The sequence below is a fragment of the Castor canadensis genome, chromosome 12 (genome assembly GCF_047511655.1).
Source record: "Castor canadensis chromosome 12, mCasCan1.hap1v2, whole genome shotgun sequence".
Taxonomy (NCBI): Eukaryota; Metazoa; Chordata; class Mammalia; order Rodentia; family Castoridae; genus Castor; species Castor canadensis.
In genome coordinates, this window is record NC_133397.1 from 9,410,126 (window position 1) to 9,435,263 (window position 25,138).

At 47.5% G+C, this 25,138-nt stretch overlaps 1 protein-coding gene across 7 annotated transcripts in view; it reads left to right on the forward strand.

Annotated features, from left to right (window-relative positions):
- The window catches only part of Lpin1 (lipin 1), a 123,092-nt gene that overhangs the window by 39,700 nt on the left and 58,254 nt on the right, over positions 1–25,138 (forward strand). Inside the window, exon 1 of one of the 7 annotated variants that reach the window (XM_074049196.1) lies at positions 24,709–24,794. The exons of 5 other annotated variants lie outside the window; for them this stretch is intronic. The gene's annotated coding sequence lies outside the window, so the exon portion shown is untranslated. One more of the 7 variants, XM_074049198.1, reaches the window with a different exon arrangement.

Consider the following 25,138-nt stretch of genomic DNA (forward strand, 5'->3'; position numbering starts at 1 on the left):
GCGCCTTTGCTCTGCACACCCATTCTAGGCTCTGGACTCTGCCTTCCATCTCTCTGAGCCTCTGGTTTGGAGGTGATCCCCCTACCTATGAATTCTTAAGAGCACCGTCCACTTGCCCTGCAGCTTGACCTTGACCTTCAGTAACATCACATAGCGTGCTGTGCCTGTGGCTCCTAAATGTTACATCCCAGACAGGAGGCAACAGACTTGTGGGTAGGGAGGCTGTTGGGATGGTGCAGTGAAAAATTGATAAAGCCAGAGAGCTTATTTGACTCTAATGGGGTTTGTCACAAGACAAAAGGAGCAGGTAGTCTCTGTCCTTAAGGAGCTCAGGAATAGAGAAGGACTCAGGAGCACAGGAGAGTCAGGACTGTGGAGGACACCTGAGGCCTAGCGCAGTGCCTGCCAGAGACTCGAGGGGCCTCAGTCCACTGCTTGCAAAAGGCCAGGCCCAAGGGCTTTGTAAGGAGCAGTAGTTCTGTTTCCAAGAGACGGGCAGGAATCCTGACCCTGGGGCAGTTAGTGGCAGTTGAGCCTAAAGTGAGGAGTCCCCTTCTCTGACAAGGAGCAGGAAGTCCTGATAAGTGGCTTCTCTTCCCACAGGTGGCGGTGCAGGCCTGGTGGTCATGGAGGTGGCCGGAGGTCATTTCCCATGGCCAAGTCCCCGTTCTGCAGACCCCGGGGTTGGAGCCATGACACCAGGTTTCCAAGGCCCACCTCAGGCCCTGTGTGTAGGGTGATGGTTATGGTCTAGAGCTGGGGACAGGTCTGGTCTGAAAATACTGAGGAAGGACTGAGGGCAAGTGTGGCCAGGGAAAGTGTGTAGCATGGGGTCAGAGCACGCAGGTAACTCTGCAGTCCTCTCCCATTTGGCCATTTCTGTGCTCTGTTGTCCTTAGAAGTTCAGTTCATTTGTTCCAAAAATGTTACGAAAGCCAAGAAAGGAAGCTGGGTGTAGTGGTTCACACCTGTAATCCCAGCACTTGGGAGGCTGAGGCAGGAGGATCATGAGTTCTAGGCCAACCTGGGCTACACAAAACAAAAAGCCAAAAGGGAAAGTCCAACAGGGCCTGGAAGAAAGGAAGACAGAAAGCCTCTCTTCCCTTTCCTTCTTCCTCTCTGTCTCTTTCTCTTTACCCCTCTCTCTTCCCCTCCCCTCGTCGTTTCTGTGTCAGCTTGCTAGGCATCAGGGATGTAGTGAGGACTGCGTCACTGTTGATCTCTGTCTTCAAGGTTCACCTACTGTGGAGGAGACAGGGTGCGTGCTGGCCGCGCTGGGTGGAATGCATGGCAGGGGTGGAGGTGAGCTGGGTTGTGCTGTGAAGTGGAGACTTCTTCCTCGTAGGCCTGAAGACTGTTTCAGGGAAGGTGTTTCTAGCTTGAAGAGTCTGGCTCTGCTTTGCAGAAACCCCCAGAAGTACACAACCACCAGCAAACACATCTCCTACCTCCTCCATCCTGACACACACACAGATTCGTGGCGGCCACAGCTAGAGTTCTGTAGGACAAGAGGGCCACGGAGTATGCTAAGAGGGGCAATCGTTCCCAGAACTGGCCTGGTGACTTGAAACCATATTTTGTATATTCCTCTTTTCTGTTGTCTTTAGGTTTCAAGAGGGGACCAGACTTCCATTTTTGTTTTCTTACACATTGTGTTGGGGGAGGAAGTGAAACTCTGTCTAGATTTTTGGAAAATTTTACCAAGGTGATTCAGGTGCCTGGCTCTGCAGTTTTCTAGCTCCTCAGCTGTCTGTGGGGCATCCCTTTTCTCCAAGACCTCTCCAGGAGCCTTCTGCCTCCTGAGTCCTCCTGGGAGGCCCTCCTACACCGCTGTTGCCAGACTGCTTTCTTCTTTTCTTAATTTAGTCTTTAAAAGTAAGTAAAAATTGAGGTATACTTTCAGGTAACCTCCTAAGAAGAGGGAGATAGGAAATACGTTTTTGAATTCTTGTATGTCTGAGTCTCTTCTTCAGTTTGACTTTGAATTTGATAGCTGGGTTGGATTTCAAAATAGGGTTGCTATGCCAGCTTTACAGGATTTTGAACATATTGTTCCATGACCTTCTAAAAGCTAATGTCTCCTACATGTCACCTGACTTTTGTTCCTTTGTAGGTGACCTTTTATTTTTTTTCCTATCTGGAAGCTTTCAGGATCTCCTGTTGATCCTTTGTGTCCTAAAGCCTTCCAGTGATGTGCCTAGCAGCGGCTCATTCTTCATTTTCCACTCAGAACTTGGTCTCTGGGGACTACACCCCTCTACTCTAATGGGTGTCTGCTGAGGTATCCCAACAGGTCACCTCAAAGAACACAAAAGGAAGTGGAAAACAGACCAGTGACAAAGGTCCCGTCTGTCCATCGATCTGTTGTCCAACTTGTTCTCTCTGATGTGGCAGACTTTATTAATTTTAACTTCTGCTATTATTGTCATTATTTTGGGCAAACTGATTTCACTTTTCAATATTCTTTTTATTGTCCTCTAGTTCTATTTCACAGCCATATTGTTTTGTTTTATGAATGAAACATCTTTGTAAATCTGAGTTTCTCATTTCAGGATTTCTTCCTATTACTTTCTCTTCTGTTCCCTTGTTTATATTTCTCCTGAAATCATGTCTCTCCCATTTGCCCTTCTGTCTCTTTCATGTTGCAAATGTCTGACTCCTGGCTGTGTTTATTTAGCTTGGATGGAATAGGAAGGTCGCAAGGCCAAGGAGTTGGCTGCTTTCCAAGGGGACTGGCACCTGCTGGATGCTGTGCTGGGTGGGGGCTCCTCCCTCAGCCACAGCCTCCTTTGCAGGAATTTTGGGGTACCTACTGCTTGTTCCATGTTATTTCTTTAGTCAAACTCTCCCTTTCCTTTACCTTCCATATTTGACTGAACATCTGAATAGGCTCCCCCTGCTCTCCTCTTGGGTCTGTAAGTTCAGAAGCCTCCTTGAAGGTTGACGAACTATCTGAAGTCAAGGGAAAATCAATGCCCGTTGTGGACTCTGTCCCATCCGCCATCCCTCCCTGTGTGATTCCTCCTTGCCGGGCATTGCGAGTGCAGCCAAGACACGTGCCCCCGACAGTCATGTGCTCTTATCTAGAAACACACTGAGTGGTTCTTACAACCGATTGCTTTATTTTTTTTTTTAAGTCTGAATCATTGTACTGTGGATTAGCGGCAGATGCACAGTAACGCGTTTAACTAGAATCTGCTACTGTACAGAATGGTGTTTTCTGTGCAGCGAGTTCTTAGGTTTTATAGAGCCATCCGAGGCACTCTTTCTCTTGTGGACAGCCACACTACAGTCGTCCCTCTTATCCATCCCTCCTCCCACCTCAGGAGCACCTTGTGCTGACCGCTGCTACAGGCTTTCTCTTGCTGAGGTGCTGGGAATCTGCCGGACCTTGAACTTGCCTTTGAACAGGGCAGAGGCATCTCCTGTTCTCTTAGCAAGCACTCAAAAATGAGCCATGACAAGGATAGCGACACCTTCAACATCAGGACGGGCCTCGTTCATTTGTTTTTATTATGCTGAGCATATTCTTATTATAATTTATTATTTTTAATTATGGTGAATACATTTTTGTAACTAGATGTGATATGTTATTTAAGTATTCATTTAAACATTGTATCAAGTACCTCCTAAGTTGCATGCATGGTGGTAAATATGTAAGCAGTAATGCTCTTTTACCTTTTGCAACATCTGCCTGCTGGGCTGGGATCACATAGTAATTGTACACACAAATGGAATGTCTTAAATAGAATCAAAATACGTGGAACAGCAATAGTATCAAACAGAGAGAACTGACTTAGTTGGGGAGGAAATTGATGCTCTGAAGTTGAAGAATGAGTAGCAGTTAATCAGGTGAGGAGGAGACAAGATTCCATGTTGGGGGTACAGCATGAACAAAGGCCCTGTGGCAGAAGCCATGAGGGCAATCATAAAGAATGATGACCCAGTGCAGCTTCAGCTTAGACAGCAGCTGGAGCCAGGGCAGCAGTGCTTCTGACATGTGGTCAGATGTTTGTTGTCATAGTGAAGAAGCGGAGGTATGTCTCTCAGTAGTGTCCTATATCAGATCCAGGTGCCCTGGGGTCTCATGACTGCACTGTGGCTGTGTTGAGTAGTGACTGGGTTGGTTCACACTTGGAGGATTAGGCTTTACAAAGTGTGTGGCAGAGGGCTGGAGGTGTGGCTCAAGCAGCAGAGCACCTGTGTAGCAAGTTCAAAGCCCTGAGTTCAAATCCTAGTACTGTCAAATCAAAAACAGCACCAAAAACTAAAGTGGGTGTCAGAGAAGAGAATTCAAACAGGGTTAGAGATGCCCTGGGCTGTCATGGACCCAAGACTGACAGTTGCTATAGCGTGTGTGTTTACGAGTCTCAGCATGGTGGAGGGGGTGAGGGTGTTGGCTCATCTGTGCCCGGGAAGTCACATCACAGACATGGAGGTTACAAGTCAGGGCTGAAGGTACCTGGCAGTTATCTTTTCCCCACATTGTCACTTTCCAATGTTCACACTGAGGTCTCAGGGTGACTTGTGCAGGGTGTCCTGGTAATGACAGAGAACCAGACTCGGGTCTCCAGTTCTGCAGACCCACACCATATCCAGGACATCTCACACACCAGAAAGACCTGAGGATTTGGGGGCCTCAGTTCTGACTTTCTGGGAGAGCAAAAGCAAACAAGCAAACAAAAATAGTGTTTGGCTGAGGCCCAGGCAAATTCAATGTGAGAATCTGGGCAGTTACTCTTCCTCCAGGACGTGGGTAGCTCACAGAGGGATCCTGAGGTCTCGTCCAAGGGCAGATATGGAACTCAGAGCCTTAGACTGAGTTCTCTGACTCCTCCCTCTGCTCATGGAGAGAAGCTGTGGTCACCCATATTGGATGTGGGGCTTCCCTAGGACCAGCTTATCCTTGAGTGGGTAGCAGGAGGGGGAGCACGGAGGACAGTAAGCTGACACCTGGCTGCCCTCAGAGGCCTGGCCTGCCCAACTCTGCTCTGACTGCCTCATTGGACAGCTGCTCAGAGAGGAGCTGACAGAGCTCAACACAGAATTCTCAAACTGATTTGGCAAAAGATTTCTCAGTTCACTTGGGAAGAGTAGAGAGAGAAGACAGGGAGCACTAATTTCCTGAGTCAGAGCTGGCAGGAGCTCAACTTGCAGTGTTATGTGCAGAACCTGCAACAGCTCCTTCCCAACTGGGGTCTAGCAGAGAGATTGCAACCTCCAGGTATAGTCCAGGATCCTCTGCCCAGACTGACTTAGCTCATAGGTCCTTTATATGGTGATTGCAAAGCCACCCGCCTTCATCCTTCAGATCCTTTGGAATCTACAACAAATGTCATCCGTGGCCCTTAGCATCAGGACATCACTTCTCCACCTCCATTCCCCACACTGAGTTTTCTTCTTGTAGGTTTGGCAAGAGCTTACGTTAGGCAAGTGCTCTACCATGGAGCTGCATACCCAGTCCTTCCTTCTGTAGATTAAATAGCTTTGGTCATTGTCCCTTACAGTATGGTTTGGCCCCTTCTTTTATGCTGGGTCATTCTCTTCCAAGAAGGTGAGCCAACAGTCTTTCGGCTGATGACCACACTCAGTGTGGTCTGATCTCCAGAGAGAACCAGAGAGAATTATTTCCTTTGTTTTAGGCTGTCACAGATACATATCTGTGCAGCCCAAGATCACAGAACTGGGACAAGACAAAGCTATGCCATCTTACTGTAATGAGCCTGGCAGGGATGTTATATAAGCTGTAATGGTGTTGCTGTTGAATATGCTGGCTTTCATAGCCTTTTGGTGTCAGGAAACTGTTGTTCACTTTTGAGGATGTGAATCATAATTTCAGAAGCAAATGAATATTTTTCATCCCCCAATTTCTGGTGTGGAAGGATGGACACAATCTGGAGACATAGGAGTCTGGTGCTTAGCAAGAATTATCTGTAAATATTTTAGGAACAAATGTATTCTCTTACACTGGATAACCGAGTGTGCCAGATTGGCACGATTTTCTAAAAGGCACTGTTGCATGAGTCTACAAAGCAATGTACAAATCTCCCCTTTACTGGAACCTACTGCCTGCCTAGAACATTCATTCTTTACAGACTCTGCAGTAGACACCCATCTGCACAAAATACAATGAAACCGAAGAAAACAGCAAACTATAAGAACTTGTTTTCCCAACACAACTCTTCTATCATGGTTCAAAAGCACCATTCAAAGATGACCTGGGAAGGCGCAGGCAGGTTTTGCACATGCTCCTGACTGCATTTTCCTGACGAGTGAGAGGGCTGTGCTCATGACCTGATGCCTCCAAGTGTCACCTTCTACTCTGATATGTTGCTGGGCATCTGATCAGGCCTAAGGGAGCTTTAAGGAGAAGCAAACCCACTGTGATCCAAGGCATTTCATGAAGACAGGAAGAGAGGAGCCCAGGACATGCCTCAATATTCAGTGAAAAGTTTGGGATTCTGTTGTCACACTTCTGATTCTTGTGTAGCAGTATGGTCATATTTTAGAGGATTCTATTCTGGCTATTGAATAACATTTCCACAACTCTTTAACAATTTCCATTTTTAATCATTGGGAGGAGAATGGGGCCCTCATAGCATGCTCCAAATACGGGGAACAAACCTTAATAATTCAATAATTGTATGTGGTAATTCTTCATCACTTCCCTCTCTACTTTAGGCATTTCTAAGAGCTCATTCAGACTTCAAGTCTTGGAATGGATGCTTTTTTCTATTCAACAACATTCATTATAGGAATCTGAACACGAAACTTACTAGACAACACCAAATCTCCATACTCTGTAAAAAAAAATGAGTATGGTCATTTCTTCCCTCAACATTTTCTCACCTTGGGATGCAGCTTTCTGAATTAAGAGTCTTTTCTAGTTAGCACTTGGGATTTCAGAAGCCACTGAGAAGAACTCGAACCTTAGAGGAGGATTCAGTCCTGCTGCCCTCCCAGCTTCCTCTCAGCCTACAGTGTGGGTCAGGCTCTGGCACAAGTCCACTGCTGGTCTCTAAGCACTGACTCCATCCTCATCCATCTCTTTCTCTCTTCCTCTGAGCGCCACCAAATGCTGATGTCATAACCCCAGTGAGAACATCACAATCCTGCTATCCACCAATGAGCTTCTCCTGGAGCCTTGGTGGCAGGTGCTCTTGAAAGGAAGGTAGAGAAGGGGAGACGATGGGAGGGGAGGGCGGTTGGGGAGCCCGGCTGGGAGGAAAGAACATAAAGGGCAAGACTGGGGAAACCAGCCATGCCTTCCCTGACCACAGCCACAAAGCAGTGGCCTAGACTGCTGAGATCTAGGGATCTACAAGAAAGAGGACTAGTGAGCAGGGACCAGAGTGCCTGCGAGCAAGGACCTGCATGCCAAATCAATGGGAGCAGAATGGGGACCTCACAGCATGCCCTCCGAATGGGGGAGACAGACTTCCTTCTGGCAACTAAGGTACATGGCATCAGGGAGGGTGGAGGACAATGATGCTGCAATAGCTCTTGGTTGCAAATGTCAAAATTTCCCCCTCCCTGACTTCTCAAGCACATACTCCCTGATGAGGGCAATCGGAGATGGAAATTTAGGGGAACTAGAGTCCTGTAGCCATTGTCCAGAGTTTCCATTCTGTTGTCTGTTAACTGGTTTGCTTTGGGCTTTTCGATGGGTCTCCAGCCTCCATGTGTCACTGGTGCCTTCTTAACGAACTCTTGATACACTGCTGTGCGTATTTATAAAATTGCCATGTGCACAAGGTGTTTTTCTAATATTTTATCTCGTTAACGTGGGGAACTGCCACTCAGATGTATGGACTAGCCTGTGATGATGAGTGTATTTTCAGGGAGTTCTCCAAGTCCGAGCCTAACAGGAGTCTCCAGAGACGGGTTCCTATTAGAAGAACCACGGGCAGTAGAGACAGCAGCTTCGAGTCCCAAATCAGGACCCAAGGAGAGAACCCAGCAGATTTGAAGCAGGTGAAGTCTGCGTCTGGCTCCTCTCCCTTCCCCACTCCTCCCTGTTTCTAGCCTCCCCCCACCCAACCCTTTCCACTGAGCTGAGGGCTTGCAGGGCTCAGAGCCATCCCTCACGCAGCCATCTGTTTGCATAGGACACTCAATTGCTTGGATTTCACAATAGTGGGGTTTGTTTGTTTGTTTATTTGTCCTGGTTTCTGGGAAAGAGTGGCTGTCAAAAACTGCTGCAAAAAGCCTGCCATGTGGTCTGACACCCTTACAGAGGCCTGGCAGGAAAACACATCACTTTTCTCTCCCTAGATTTGTCACCCTTCTTTTTGTGAATGGCTGTGGGAACAAAGGAGGAATCTGTTTTCTTACATCCAAGAGGGATGCTGGGGCCCAGCAGAGAAGCTGGCTGTGTGGTGAGGGTGACATTACCAGGTTCTCAGGAACCCAAACACCAATGTACCTGGAAATGTGTTGTCTTGTTTCTCCACTGCAATCAGTGTGTGAGCACAGCCAGGTCCTGTACCTGATCATCCCGACTGTTCCAGAAACCTTCCTGCACACGTTCCTGGCAAACTTTAAAGCCTGCCCTGCAAGGCCAGGCTTATTTTTATAAAAGGCTTCCTAGCACCTCACTTCTAAGCTTTTTTTTTTTTTTTTAATTTCTTTCTTTACTTCTCAAGACAGGATCTCACTATGTAGCCGAGGCTAGCCTCAAACTCAAGATCCTCCTGCCTCAGCCTCCTGAGTGTGTGCCACTATGTTGGGTCCTGCTTGTAAGCTTTCAGTGATGTCCACAGCCTTCAGGATAAAATGTTGAGTCCTTAGGTCATCATGTGTTGTCTCAGCCTTTGTCCCCTTGGTAACCCTAAGCTGTGGGTTACCCACAGTGCTATTCATAACCTTCTTAATGAATCCTGAACACACAGTTGGGAACTTTTCTGCTGCCAAATGTTTGACAAACTTGATGTGCCATGTTCACCTCTCTCCCCCATCTCCATTCCTTTCTACTGGTCAGCTGGACATGGCTCCTTCCCAGGCTGAGTCAGCTCCCATCAGCCTCAGCCTCAGAGCTCCTCCCTAGCCTGTGGGACCAGGGCAACATGTGCTCTTAAGCAAATGTGTCAGGCTTGAGCCAGTTGTCAGTAGCTGCTTCCTTTTACACTTAGCTGCAGAATTTATTCTGATTTCATCTGTTTTCCCACGAATGTACTTTTTCTGTCCTAGGATCTAAGCCAGGATCCTGCATGTGTTTGGTGGTCATCCCTCCTGGGGGTCCGGTTTGTGACAGTGCCTTGTTCTCTCGTCTTTCATGATCTTGACACCTTCGAAGAGTGCTCACCTGTTACTTTGCTAGAAGGTGCCTTGTTTGGGTTTTCCTGGTCTATCGCAGTTGGATGGAAGTTGCTATGTGTTATTGGGAAGAAAGGCGCAGAAGGGATGGGCCCTTCCCAGCGCCTGCTGGGGAAGTTAACCCTCATCGCGTGGTTAAGTGGTGTCTGCTGGGATCCTACTCTTTTCTCCATTCCCTTTGTCATAACTCAGTATTTTGGAAGAAATAATCATAAGACTAGGCAGACATCCTGTTTCTTCCCTTATCTTTGCCCTCCAATTTCTGAGCTGGGTGCCAGTGGCTCACGCCTGTATTCCTAGATACTGAGGAGGCAGCGATCAGGAGGATCATGGTTCAAAACTAACCCAGGAAAATAGTTTGTGAAAACTTATCTTGAAAGAAATCATCGCAAAAAAGTGCTGGTGGAGTGGCTCAAGGTGAAGGACCTGAATTTCAAGCCTTTGTACCAGGAAAAAAAGAAAAATTACTTCTCTGGCTTTCTTTTTTGGGGTTTTCTGTTTTCCTCATTCTTGTTACATTGATTGCAACTTCTTCTTCTTCTTTTTTTTGTGGAGCTGGGATTTGAACTTAGGGTTTTGCACTTGTAAATCCAGGCTTTCTACCACATAAGCCACACTTCCGGTCCATTTTAGAGATGGGGCCTGGACTGGCCTTGAACCATTAGTCCGCATCTCAGTCTCCCAAGTAGCAGGATTACAGGCACGAGCAACAGGTGCCTTGCTGGGCCTGGGAATTCTGTCTTCCTTTTTTTTTTTTTTTTTGTGGTACTGGGGTTTGAACTCAGGGCCTTATGCTTGCTAGACAGGTGTTCTACCACTTGAGCCACATTCCCAACCTGTAATTCTTCTTAAAAGGGAGACTTGTGTCTTTACCATTCATTTCTGTACCTATTTTTTTTTAAATATAAGTATGGATTTGGATTCACGAATTCGCAAGTTTTGGGGGTTATAGTCCAATGGTGTTGCATTTATTTTGTTCCCACTTTGGTCATTGGTCTTTCAGGTCAGCTTCTGTGCTCTGTCAACATCCTTGCCCATCTTTTGTTTTTCTTCTCACTTCTTTACTTTCTGATACCACAAAATCCTCCAGGCTTACCTGCTATTCTCTCTATTTCTGGCCCTGAGAGCAGTCACTTTTCCAATGAATCCTGATTCTTTTCACTGGAAAACTGTATTTAGAAACCAAGTCCTGGCTGTTTGTGTGCTTGTTGCCACTGCGTTGTCATTGCTTCTAGTCCCTCTTGGTGGACAGCACTAGGGAATACATGGGTATGTATACACACCCCTGCATACACACAAGCCACGACTTCAGTACCACTCCATCACCTGGCACCTATCTATATTTAAACAAATGTCAGTTCATATCTCATTTCAATTCAGACTCTGGTACATTCAAATCTCCCATCTTTCCTTACTTAATTTCATTCTAGATTAGCAAGAAATCTTGTTCTTACGGTCTGCATTTGATTTACTTGTTTCTTCTATCCTACTACCCTTGCCAAAGTCATTCTGAATTACCAACCCATGCCCCTCTGTGCTAGTCAGACTTCCATCACTGTGACAAATCACCTGAGATGAACAACTTGAAAGGAATAAAGGTTCATTTTGGCTCATGGTTTCAGTCTGTGGTCACTTGATCCTGTTGCTTTTTGGCCTGTGGTGAGGTGGCACATCATGGTGGAAGCATGAGGCAGGGAGAACTGTTTACCTCATGGTGGCCTAGAAGCAGAGAGAGGAAAGGACCAGGTCCCAATATCCCCTTTAAGGGCCCACCCCCAGTGACCTTACTTCCTCCCACTAGGCCCAACCTCCTAAAGGTCACACAGGCTGGTGACCAAGCCTTTACCACATTTAAGATACAAACCCCAACACCGTGTGAGAAACACACCAGCTGGAGCAAAATGTGTAGAGTGCTTTCACCGGCCTTATGGTTTCTTGGTCTACTTTCCATCTTTAGTCTTAAGTTTTATTTATTTATTTATTTTTATGATACTAGAGTTTGACCTTAGGGCCTTACACTTGCTAGGCAGGCACTCTGCCACTTGAGTCACGCCCCCAGGCTTTTCTGTTTGTGTTGGATATTTTTGAGATAAGGTGTCACTTTCATTGCCCTGACTGACCTTGAACTATAATTAATAATCCTCCTGATTTTGCTTTCCCCAGTAGCTAAGTTCATAGGCATGAGCCACTGGTGCCCAACCTGTCTGATTTTTTTTATGTGACACACAGTTGGATGAGTTTGGACCAGACCATGGAGTCATGGATCACAGCACAGTTTTATGCCTTTATATTTAAGGTGGGCTTCCTGGAGCTATTGTGTGCTGGGTCTTGCTTTTTTATCCAACTTGACAGTTTCTATTCCTTGACTGGTATATTTACTACGATTTTTTGTATAGATGACTTTAAATGTAGCATCTTTACTGTTTTCTGTTTGTGCCATCTGTTTTGTGTTTCTTTCCCCCTTTTTTTCTGCCTTCATTTGGGTTAATTGAACATGTTTATGACTTATTATTTATATCTCTAAACATTTTTGTATCCCTAAACTTTTCCCAAATACTTATAATTTACAACTTTAATTATAATTTACCTTAAAATATTATTATAGGTTTTCCTGTTTAAGATCATGTCCTTACAACAATGTGTTCCCAAGTTGCCCCTTCCATCACCTGCTTTTACTTTCACATATGCCATTGACACAAAGCACTGCTGCTGTTTTTGCTCTAGACCAGGGGTTGGTAAACTAAGGCACATGGGTCAAGTTGGTCTGCCATCTGTTCTGTCAATAAAGTTTTATTGGAACAAAGTCATGTCCATATATTTCTATATTGTCTGTGGCTGCTTCTGTGCTACAATGGCTGAACTAATAAGCTGCAATGGAGATATGTGACCTGCAAAGTCTACAATATTTGCTCTCTGGCACTCTTTATGGTTTCTGATGGGAAGTCTGCTGTAGTTTCTACCTCATTCCTCTATGCAATCAGTTTTTTATCTGGATGCTTTCAAGATTTTCTCTATTTTTATTTTTAGTAGTTGGAATATGATACACCTCCCCTACCCACATTGTGTGTGTGTGTGTGTGTGTGTGTGTGTGTGTGTGTGTGTGTGTGTTGATGTTATTCAGTTTAATTGCTTGGTATTCTTTGAGCTGCTTGGAACTGTAGTTTGGAGTCTGTCATTAATATTGGAAAATTCTAGGTCATCCTTTGAAGTAGTCATATGATATTTTGCAATATCTGCAACAGCTTTGATCTGGCATGAAGCCAGGTGTGATTTTTGTTGCTGTTGGTGTTGGTGATCAGAGGCACAATTGACACTTTTGCTGCTTGTTGACTACATTGGTAATAGAAAGAAATGCTGCTATATTTCAGTTAGAACTAGGCTGTGATTTTCTCTCCTTCAAAGTCATGAACTTCTGTGTTTTCTCCACTGACCCCCTGTATTCCGAGTTAAGACCATTTAGTTTAGACTACAATGTTCTTGAAGTCAGGGACTGACAGACGGACCCAGGGTTTGTTCCTGGTTGTCTTGTTTCCTGTGTGACATTGGATAAACTGCCTCATTACGCTGAGCATGTGTCTTGTTAGTGAATGTAAATAATAATAGTGCTTACTGATGAGGTTTCCGTTAAGATCAAAAAGAATTAGAGGGTGAATTCAACTCTAAAGTTCTTGTAAGAACTTTGGTAAATGTCACAGAGTACCTCCAGTACAACAATAATAAAAAAAATTCAGCTCCATAAAAAAAGACTTAGATAATGTCTGCAAAGGATTTGGAAACACCTATTCTATGATAGTATCCAGTTAATAAATGTAAATGTCAAGGGAGCACCTGATAAATGACAGTGTCTAAATAAAATCCTTCTCGTCCCCCGTGTGGCAGTTTGGAAGCAGGTGAAACCATTGAGGGGAACGTCTAGTGGGCATGTCACTGGGGCCTCACTCTTGAAAGAGGTCAATCCTGGTCACTTGGAGTATTAGTTTTTGTGAGAGTGGATGGTCTTGTGAAGGACGTCTACTTCATGTCTGCGTTACCCTCATTGTTCTTTCTGTTTCTATTTCATGTTATGCGTCAGCCACGTGCTCTCTTACCAGACACTGAATAAATTGGGCCACCTGGTCTTGAACTTTTGTTTCCAAAACTGTAAGCCAAACAAACCCCTCTTACTAATAAAGTACCCAATCTTAGGTATTTTGTTACAGCAACAGAAAATGGGCTAATACAGGGTCTAAGGTAGATATATTTTGTGCCACATTTTACGTTATGGTGAACTGTCTTATAACCTATAAGTAAATATATACATCTAGTTAAAAATTACAAAAGAGCAATTACTCATGTAACCCCAGCACTTGGGAGGAAGAGGCGGGAGAATCATGAGTTTAAGAACCAGCCTGAGCTATATCGTGAGACCCTGTCTGAAAAGACCCAAAACCTAGGCGCCAGTGGCTCATGCCTGTAATCCTAGTTACTTTGGAGGCTGAGATCGGGAACATCTAGTTCAAGGCCAGCCTGGACAAATTTATGAGACCTGATCCCCAAAATAACCAGAGCAAAATGGACTGGAGGTGTGGCTCAAGCAGTGGAGCAAGTGCAAAGCCTGGAGTTCAAACCCCAATCCCACAAAAACAAAAACACAAACCAAACACCAAAATCCCAAACCAAAACCAAATGAAATGTTGAAAAGAGTGAGTCATGGTTTTCCTTAGAGATACTTGAATTTCAAAATGGACTGTGTTCCAAAGACAATAGCTGGGACCAGATTCTAGGCCAGAGGCCCAACTCCAGAAGGCCCAATATGTCTGGTCCACTCACCTGCCCCAATACACCAAATAAAGAGCCTAATGGTGGTTCAGGGCAGAGAAAGGGGACTTATGCACAGGCACACTGCAGAAGAGGCAAAGTAAGCACTGCAGCCTGTCTTCAGGGTACTGACATGAGCGTTAGGTTTAAACAGAGGAATGGAGCAGCGGGCAAAATTAAGCACAGAGTGCTTGGGTGATCACTATCTCAGTTCTGGTTCTCTGAGGATTTCAGTTATCACTGTCCTCCATTGAGGGGGGCAATCTAGCTCCCATGAGATGATCACTCCTGCTCCAGGGTGCAGCCTCATCATCATTTAGGAGGCGTCCTGTGAGGCTCTGCTATTCCTTTCTTTGATGTAGTTTTGGTGCCTCTTCATTAAAGATGCTATTGATCAGCCCCATCCTTCCTGGAACCCACAGCGATCACAAGAGAGAGATTCAGAGCAAAGGAATAGATGCAAAATGGAGGCAGGGATGCCAAGATTTTCCTCTGCTTTTTTTTTTTGTAGCACTGGGGTTTGAATTCAGGGTCTACACTTTGAGCCACTCTCCAGCCCTTTATTTTTTGAGATAGGGTCACAAGAACTATTTGCCTGGACTGGCTTTGAATCATGATCCTCCAGATCTCTGCCTCCTGAGTAGCTAGGATTATAGGCGTGAGCCACAAGCACTGGCGCTAAGTACCTGTTCTATAACAACTAGAATTACAAGTGTCCATTTTTGTGACTAGTCCCACAACTGGTAAGTGGCAGATCTGGAACAAAAAGCTTTGCTGATTTCAAAACCTTTGTACCACACTTGATTCCATAAAGGAAGAAAGTATTGTGTATTTGTCCATGAATCAAAAGAAGCCAATTTGTGTTAAATTAGAGACCTAACGATTATCATATGGTGTTTCACTGTGACATGTCAAGGCTATTGAGGAGTGTGAGGCGGGGTCTATAAATGACCACCCTTTCCCCATCCTGACCAGCAGCCCTGAGAAAGAACTCGGGAGAAACCACATGTTTTAAAGAGATAAACATACACAGTCCCTTATGTACACATTATCACGAGAAAGAAGAACTAAGACGTGGGTAAGAGCACATTGGTGATATGCATCCTAAATTCATTTGGCAACTGGGGTGACCATCTCTGTTAGCTACTTGTCTTCCTCCAAAAGATAAAGAAAACTTGCAGAATCTTTGTGACAGAAGGTAGTCTTGCAACTTGGAGCAAGACACCTGACACTCTTTCCCTTCCAGGGAGACTGGCTCTCTTCCTTGTTTATATTTCAAAGAGATGGCTTCCAGGTCTTTTTGGAAACATTCCTGAGTTGCACAGGTGGCCAGAGGCTTATTTAGCTTTTAAAAAGATTTGCAGACATCTCAAAGGACACAGAAAGAAACTTATAGACAACATACATAAACATTTTGAGAAAGGAGGAAGGCTGTCTCATTCCCTTATTGCCAGGGAAAATGAAGTGTTTCCTTGAGTTGTATTTAACCAGAAAGGAACAGTTGAGCTACAAGTGCACAGTGGCTCTTTCCACAAGGCCAAAGGAACAGGGTGAAGAGAGGGGTCGGAAGTCTGAGAGGGTGCTTTCCAGGGATAGGGGAATGAGCCTCCTTTTTTTTTTTTGGCAGTACTGGGATTTGAACTCAGGGCTTCCCATTTGAACCACATCTCCAGCTCTTTTTGCTCTGGTTATTTTGGAGATAAGGTCTCACTTTTTACCCAGGCTGGCCTGGACTGTGGTCCTCCTACTTTACATTTATCACTGTTGCTGGGATGACAGGCACACACCACCACACCCAGCTTTTTCCCATTGAGATGAGGGTCTCCTGTACTTTTTTTGCCTGGCTGCCTGGGAACTGTGATCCTCCCAATCTCATCCTTCCAAGCAGCTAGGATTACAGGCGTGAGATACCAGCAACTGGCTCCTCTAAATCTTTGAAGCTCTTTATGGGTGTATGTTGCTTTACTTATATGTGATATTAATGTGGTGCTTTGGGTTAAAGAAGAATTTAATGTGGCTTCCTAAGTACAAAAGAATATGTACTTAAACCCAGGAAGGCATCTTTAACTCCCCTAAGCAGCCAGTCTCTTTCCTGTGCCAACTGTAGCTTACACATCAGTTCATTGGTCGTTCAACAAACCTCTGAGCCTTTCCTGTGGGCTCAGAACACAGCACAGCCTGATGGATGGGAAAGAGAGACTGGTGAAGTGAAGTGCTTACAGGGTCATCTCTCTTTCCACCAACTTCTAGTCAAACAGCCTAAGAGGCTTAGGTGACAAGAAGATAATTTACATTCTTCATGATAAAGGATCTTACAATTTGTTGGCAAATTCAGTCCCTTTTTTGTTTTCCTTGTTGTTTCTTTAGAGCTGATAAATGATTATTGTATTGTATTTTGCCTTGTAGATTTTATTTTAACTGGTACAAAAGTCATCAGCTGAACAATTACCCTGGGGCTGGCTCAGATATCTCATTACCTACAACAGGTTGCACAGTGCCTTCTTACCAGAAACTTGGTTTTGTTCCTCGGCCAGCTTCCCTCATGGAGGCCAGAAGCCGGGTAGCTCAGCTGACAGATACCTGGGCTTTGTGGTTCGGGTTTTGTGGCTTGTTGGAGTGAGCCTCTGCCAGCTTTCAGTGAAGGTGATTGTGCATTTGGAGCTTCCTGGACGTCTTTTAGGATGCAGGCTTAGGAAGTTCCTTAGTCAGTTCAGACTGCTCGAGTGATTATCATAGACTGGGTGACCTAATGACAAAAATTCATCTCTTAAAATTCTGGAGGCTGGAAACTCAAGATCAGAGCACCAGCATGGTGGGCTTCTGGTAGCAGCTCTCTTCCTGGCTGGCAGAGGGCAGCCTTCCTGCTGGTCTTCACATGGTGGAGAACTCCAGTCTTGCAAGAGCACTAATCCCATCCTGGGCGTTCTGTCCTCATGACCCCAGCTAAACAAATCACTTTCTGAAGACCCCACCTTCTAATCCCATCACACTGAGGGGTCAGGGAGGAAGGTAGCATTTGGTTGGAGGTGACAGTGTCAGTCACCTTGCATTGCAAAGTCATGGCCTCACTTCCAGGGGTCATTGCAGCCCCCACTAGGGTCCTGATGGGCTAACAAGGACCAGTTTACCCTCCTATCTTAAACAGCCAGAGAACTGGACAAATGCTTGAAAAAGTAGTTAGTAACTACCGTTGGAGCAGGATGGTGAATCCTGGGGGAAAGGAAGCAACAAAAGGAGACTGGGGCGTGCACCAGCTCAGCAGGGAAGAGGGCCCCAAACAGCACTCTAGTGCCTGAATTTACTCCTTTAGGGGACTGAGTCTGAATTTCAAGGAGGCCAAGGTGCTGGAACCTTCAGGGCTGGGTGCTAGAGAGGAAGGAGCCAGAGACAGGCTTTGAGAACTGCAGAGGACTCTATTGCATCTTGCTGAGTGCTGGTCTGCACGGATAGGAGGGAGCCACCAGGAAGTGAACAGGTAGAAGGAATGCGTGGTGTTTGATGAAAGGTGAGAGTGTGCAGCTCCCCTCCACTGCATGTCTGCTGCTTCCTTTCAGGGGGTCGACATAGCTCATTATAAGCAGAAGGATCCCCAGAAATCACACAGGCCTGGGGTAGTTTTATGTTCATATTCATGGTGTTCAAGTAGGTCTGTGAATTCTTTGATACTCTTCCTCACCTTACTTCTCTTGGATGTGGGCTGGGCTTACTAAGGCTTCTAAGAATTGAAAGTGGTGGTGGTGGGGAGGATGGTGTGTGACTTCAGATACCAGGTTGTGAAAGGTGTTGTAGCTTCCACCTTGCCCTATCTTAGATCAGCCACACTGGGGAAGCTACATTACCCATACTGCGTTAGGCAAGAAACCAAGCCCTGCTGCCACAGACAGCCATGGAGTGGGCTGTTTGGAAGCAGGTCCTCAGCCAGATGACTGCAACCTCACGAGAGACCCTGAGTCAGAGCCATCCAGTGGGCTGCTCCCGGAGTCTTGACCTGAGAAACTGTGGGATCATTGATGTTTAGTGGTTTAAGCTGACAAGTTTTGGGGTAAATGTTTATAGGACAGTATGTAACTAAACCTATGATTCCACCAGCTCTAAAATGTAGGGCATCCATAGAGGACTGGGAAGGAAATGCCTGAGGGTGAGTGACAGGTCAGTTCAAGCACATGGGCCACCCTGGATCTGCTGGAATCAGGCCTCAGAAGGATCAAAAGTGTCTTACCTGCATCTCGGAACAAAGTCTAATGGTACTTAAAGCAATATAACCAAATCCAGCCTCCCACAGTACAAACTTGACAGTGACTGGTGTCCAAATGATAATACTAGTCACGTAAAGACACAGACGAATATCGCCTGCAATCTGGAGAAAAAAATCACTCCATCTAAGCAGACTCAGACCCGTCAGGGGCACAGAACTAATAGACAAGGATGATAAAACAGCTGTCATGTATACAGCCATACTGCTAATGACGTGATCTCTTTCTAGAGAAAGAGAACCAAGAAAACGTACACAGGTTTGGTAGATGAAAGATTTATTACGGGAACTGTGTTATGTGACTATGGAGGCAGAGAAGTCCCCAACAGCCATCTGAAACTGGAGAAACAGAGATACAGGGGAGTCGCTGATTTTGCATCTGAGGACTGGAGTGCCTGGAGTTCTCCTGGAGCTGAAGTGCAGGAGAAGATGGGTGTCCCAGCTCCAGAAGAGAGAAGGAATGTGCTTTTTCTCCACCTTTTTGTTCTTCCTGGGTCCTCCGCTGACTGGCTGGTGCTTGCCCACATTGACAAGGGTGAATCTTTCTTACTCAGCCCAGTCTCTCCTGAGACACCCTCACAGACACTCCCAGAAATAAGGCTTTGCTGGTCCTCTGCGTGCTCTTTAACTCAGTCAAGTTGATGCCTAAAATTAATCCTCTCTTGGTTCCATTAAAACTTAGGAACTGGACAGGCACAGTGGTGCACACTTGTAATTCCAGCACTAGGAAGGCTGAGGCAGGAGGATCTTAGGTTCAAGGTTAGCATGGGCTACATAGAGAGACCCTATATAAAATCCCAGCAAGCCAAAATAACAACTCCCCCAAACCTGAAAACCAAAACTCCAAAACTAAAACATAGCAAAACAAACTAACTAAAAATTCCCCAAACTCAAGAATTTTTAGACTGGATTAAAAAATATATATCTACCACTCTTTGTGACCAACAGGAAATACTTCAGATAGAAAGGGAGATTCAAAGCAAACTGAATGGAAAGAGATAAATACTAGCATTAGCTGGGTGCTGGTGGCTCACACCTGTAATTCTAGCTACTCAAGAGGCAGAGATCAAGAGGATCAAGGTTTGAGGACAACATAGTCAAATAATTTGCAACACCTTAACACCCAACACAGAAAGGGCTGGCCGAGTGGCTCAACTGGTAGAGTACTTGCCTAGCAAATGTGAGGCCCTGAGTTCAAATCCCACCAAAAATGTTAGCACTAATCGAAAGAAATCCTGGTTAATATGAGGCAGAATAGATTTTAGAGTCAGTGAGGGTTAGTCAGCTATTCAAGTGGACAATGGATGTGCACAATTCTGAAAACAGGGCTTCAGACTTCCCAAAGCAGAGGGATGTGCGAAGGGAGAGGGTGGAGAGAATTTCGGTCTGAGGTTAGCTCTTCCCTCCTGTTGCTGCCTGCTGCTTTATTTCCTGTGACATTAAAAATGTCTTGCTCCTTTTTATTAATTTTTTTTTGCAGTACTGGGGTTTGAACTCAGGGCTTCATGCTTAGCGCTCTACCACTTGAGCCATTCGACCAGCCCTTTTTCATGTTGGGGGTTTTCAAGATAGGATCTCGCAAACTATTTGCCCAGGCTGGCTTCCAACTGCAATCCTCCTGATCGCTCTCTGCTCAGTAGCTAGAATTACAGGTGTGAGCCACCAGTGCCCAGCAAATGTCTTGTTCATATCAATGGATATGAAAATAACTTTGAGGCACAAAACATTTGAAAACATGTCCTCAGAAATGCCAGCAATCAGAAATAATCGGCAGACCTCAGTAAGCCCCATGGCTGTTCACCCAGGGAAGGGAGCATTAGGAACCCTGAGGCTGTGTGCTCCAAGCACGACAGGCCCTGGGGCAAAGGCAGGAAGCCAGGCCTCCCTTTCACAGAGCAATCAGAGAGCAGGGCATCAAGTTTGCTTACTCTCAATTTGAGGATGAAATAAACCTCTCTCAAGTCAGTGCAGGACCAGCCAGACAAACCACAGAGGACTTATACAGCTGCCCAATGACGACTGAAAGACATCAGCACTGGCCATGCCAGGCCCACAGGTCTGACTGACTGGGGTCCTGGAGTCCTGCCACAGCTGTACTGCCAACATGCCAAGTGAGGGTCTGCAGAATGTGAGGACTAGTCTTGTCATTTTCATCTTTGATGGATACTGGGGAGGGCAAGAAAGCTTTGTAAATATTGTCCCATGTCCAGAGGTGACTGGCAAGTGGAGCTGCCAGAATTGAAGACAGCCTGCTTAGCAGTAGCTACCTAGAGCCCTTGTAGGTGGGCGTGGTCAGCATCACTGTGCCATGGTTCTGCCATCTGCTGTGACCTTTGGTTGGAACAATATGGTCTGACAACATGCCTTTGGAGAGACGGCAGAGCCCTTGCCAGCTTCAGGTTAATGACTTGAAGTTTTGCATCAGTGGCCTCCATGGGCTGGTGGAGGTCAGTGCTGTAGGACAGGGAAGAGAGAGGTCTCGCCTCATGGCTGAGCCAAAACCAAGGGCAAGAGACTACACAGGCCTCCCTTGAAAAGAAAAACTGAACACTGAGCTCCAGCTGAGGAACACCCTTGGAAAAAGATTGGTGGGCGGTGCTTTCCTCCTGTAGGACCGGGGCAGAAGAAGGAGCGCTGGACAGCAGAGTGCCGTGGGCACTGGTTTCTGCTCACTGGTGTGCGACCTCTCTGTGCCTTTGTTTCTTTACCAACAATATGGGATGAACAGCGCTATCTATTCCATAGGAAGAAATATGTGTGTAAGTGCTCAGAACAGGATCTGGCTTAGAGTACACAGTATCTGAATGTGACAGCTGTGACACTTATCACAGCTGGTTATCACTATAGGTCACCTTTCTGGCCTCTGTTTGTCTATCTAGAAAGGGAAACTAACTCTTAAGATTTCTCTCCATCTAAACTTGTTGAGCTCCCATCCGGGTGACTGTGTCTTAGCACTGGGGAATGTGAGACCTGAGACACGCTGCTGCTCATGACGAGTGTCCCTGCCACCTGTTTAACAAGGTCGTGGTGACTCAGAGGACTGACTCAGTGGTATGGAGGCTGGAAGTAGAGCCCACTAGAACAGCCCCTTTTCCCAGTGTAACAGCCACTGTTCCTCAGGAGGGACTCCTCTCCTGTCCCCAGCCATGCCAAGCATGACCTGTGTGACCTCTGCTGACCCTCTCTCCCATGGAGGCACCTTGGTCTCTCTGCTCTCCCAGCTCTCTTTGCTCCTCTTTGCTGGGGGACTGGGTAGGTCAAACCCCACCTTAGTGAATAGCCTTGGGCTCACAGAAATCCTGAGTGGGTGATCGTTTTTTCCTGTTCACGACCTTACTCTGTGTCCACTGAGGACAGATAGCAGGCTGGATGCAAACTGATGTGACCCTGGCACTCAGCATATTGTCTGGATGAAGAAGGGCAGGGAGCGAGCAAGGGAGTGGGCAGTGACTGTTCCTCCAGAGCGCAGTGTGACATGCGGCCCGTGGTCACTGTCATAGTGCAGGGAAACCTCATGTCTCTGTGTGGAGCCTGTCCTCTAACTATTCTCCTTGCTGCTGTGCTGTGTGTGTCGGTTCTATGAGTCCCTCTGTGCCCAGCGCGAGACCAATGGTGCACGATGCTGCTTAATTCATTTAGCTGTTGGGATGGGTTGGCGTGGCCTGGCCTCCAACATCTTACCTGTGGCCAACTGTCCCAGGACTACTTCTGCCTTCCTGGATGCCTGTGGTTCAATCTATATGCCCCAGGGTGGGCTCATATAGGGTGAGCCTTCAGATGGCCCAGGGGACAATCCAAAGCCTTTGCTCCTTGCTTTGTCACCCTTGCTCTCCATGTGGAACCAGGGCCTCTTACAACTGCCTCTTCCTTCAGGAAACTCTCCTTGGCCAGCCAGCCACAGCACCAGGTGCCCTAGTATGTCTTGGGTGCATTTCCGGGCTGCCCTATCTCCTGTGCCCCACACCCTGTCCTGAAGTTGCACCAGGGTCCTGGGTCCTCACTTCGGTCTTGGGATCCTCAACAAGGAAGTAACGAAGTCCCCTCATTGGGGTCCCATGATGGAGAACTGGCCTTAGACTCCAGGAGATCCCTTCATTCCCGGAGAAGCCAGGGCATTGGATGTCAGGGGTCAAGAGCAGACTCTTTGGGGACAGATATCAGTGTCCCTTCTCTGGGGTCCTTTCTCCAGGGCCTTATAGAGCTGACTACTGGTGCCAGAGTGGTGGGGAGACAGTTGTCTGCCAACCTACAGTGGCTCTTGGGGTCCCTATGAAGAGGGTGCTCACCCTCCTGCCCCCCTCAGTGCAGATGTTCTGGGCCAGGCGGGGAAGCCCTTTGGGTGTGCAGTGGTCCATCTGGAAAACTTCAACAGGGCTTCCCAGGACACTATGGTTATTGTCACTGCTGCAAGGGGGAGGCTGGGTTTTCGGCTAGGAGAGAGCGCTTCACATCACTCTGACCTGCAGAGCCTCATTCTGGAATCCTGAGAAATGAGAGTTTCCGCTGATCAGCAGGAGGAGAAAAGTTCTCAGCAAGTCATTGTCCTTGACAGTGGGTGTGTGGATGCTGGTGCACCCTGGGGCCCCTGTTAGGAAGGGTAGCAGCCTGCTGGGGCCGGTGAGCTTTGTGTCACAGGTGGACCAGGCAGTGGACAGATCCTTCTGGGCTGCCCACCCGTCAATGTTCAGGTGGTCAGCATCCACATCAGGTGTTTCCACCCTCAAAGTGGACTCATGCTGGGAGTGCCTGCACCCACTTCCCAGATTGTGAAACCCATTCTCTAGAAAGCAGGATGCATCACTCCTTCCTCTTCCAGCCCCAGGTGTAAGTTTACTCAGCCCTCTGGTTATTTCCCCTCTTCCGAGTTGGTCTGAACACTAGCGGGTCCTAGGATTGGCCCAGGGAATCACCTCAGCTCTGGGGCTGAGTCACAGCTCAAGTCACCAGCCCAGTTGCTGACAACACAGCCTGGGGCCCTGCCAGGGGGGGTCTAGACCGCAGGGGGGGTTTTGGAGAATCCAGTTTTAAGACCTGGCCGTGCTGTATCACTTGGCCAGTGCTTCCTTGTGCGTTTGCAAAAACATCCTGGCTTTTTTGGAAGCTGCCCAAAAAGCTGTACCTAAGTTGTTCCTCCTTGCTAGCTAGAGCTGGACAGGGGGAGCTCCAGCCTGCTCTGGCCCCTGGGTTCAGTTGTAGTGAGGACTTTGGACTGGATTTTGTTTTTTAGACACTTCGTCCTCAATTCTAATAATTCAAGATTGTTTGTTTTCAAAAGGTTTCATTTGGGTGGCCGGAAGTAGAACCTATTTTCTGGAAGGCCTGGGTGCAGGGGAAGGGACCGGAGGGTTACCCTGTTGGGGGCACTGATGCCTCAGTGATTTGTGGGCATCAGCAAAAGTCCTTGTGGGCTGGGAGTTGCCCCAAGCCCAGCTAGAGCACATTCACACCTGGCTAGATGCAGAGTGAGAAGTTACGGTGCTTTCCACACAGTGCCCCAAAACTTCTATGAGAGCCAGCCCGGCCTGCCCCCTGCGTTCATCTGCATGTTCGTGTACCTCCAAAATTATTCACAGTCTGTCCACTTTACATGGAGCAAATGGCCTTCCCCATCAGCCTGAGCAGTTGCCTCTCTACTTGTTCACTCCAGCAGTCCTTTTCCCACATACAGACCCTGTGCTTAAAATAAGCCTTCTTGGAATGACATCTAAGTAATATCCACACACTTTGTTTTGGCCTACAGCACCCTAAATATTTGACCCCTGCTACCCTTCTGGTGCCTTAGGACGTTTGCATCTGCTGTTTTTGCGCCTCAGAAGGCTCTGCTTCTTCCCCCTTGTCATGCAGGGTCTCAGTTTGAATGTGATGCCCTCTGGAGGTCTGAGCTCAATCTTTTCTTTTTTTAATCAATTGCCACTTTAAAGTTTAAGAAAGAGGCCCATGGTCAGACAGGTCAAGGACAGGTCAAGGTCGTTCAGCAAGAGGGAGGGACAGGAGGTCCAGAGGACCTGTCAGAATCTGGGAGGTTTCCAGGGTCTATTTCCAGGCTGCCCCAACCATGGATGCTAGGTGTCCCAGCAAAGAGATGCAAAGCATCTCTATCAGTCTAGGCCGTTGAAAGTGGAGACCGGCTCTGGGAAGAAGAATCAGAAACAAGGCCCAAGGGTGCCTGCCCTGGGGGGAGCTAAGGCAGGCCTTTGAAGGACTGGCTGGCTCATCCCTCCTTCCTCTCTGGCCAGGCGGCCCTGAAAGCACCCGGGTCGTCGGAGCCTCTCGAGGGCCCTTCGCGCGGCCCCGCAGGCTCCGCCCCGTCCTCTGGCCCCGCCCCATCCCGCCCCCGGCCCCGCCCCCGTCCCGCCGCGCGCGTCCTGCTGCTGCCGCTGCTGCGGGCGGGGTGTTTGCATACAAAGGCGGCCACGCGCGGCGCCGCACGGTGAGTACTGCCGGGGACCCGGGATCGGCCGCGGGCGCAAGACCGAGGGCTTCGACCTGTTCCCGCGACCCTTTCCGGGGACGTGGTTCGGTGGAGGGAGGCGGAGGACGGGCCCCGGAGGCCGGGAGGGCCGCGCCAGCATCCCTCGGGCCTTCCCCGGAGCGCGCGCCCGCGGGCGGAGGCCCCGCGGGCCGAACCCCGGCTCAGCTCCGACGCGCGGAGCCCCGAGGACAGCAGGGCCCCCAGGACCGAGCGGCCTGGTTCTGTCCCCCAGGGCAGGTAGGGTCCTAGCTGTGCGGAGGTCATCTTTCCGAGGGAAACTTCCCGGGGGAGTGAGGATTCCT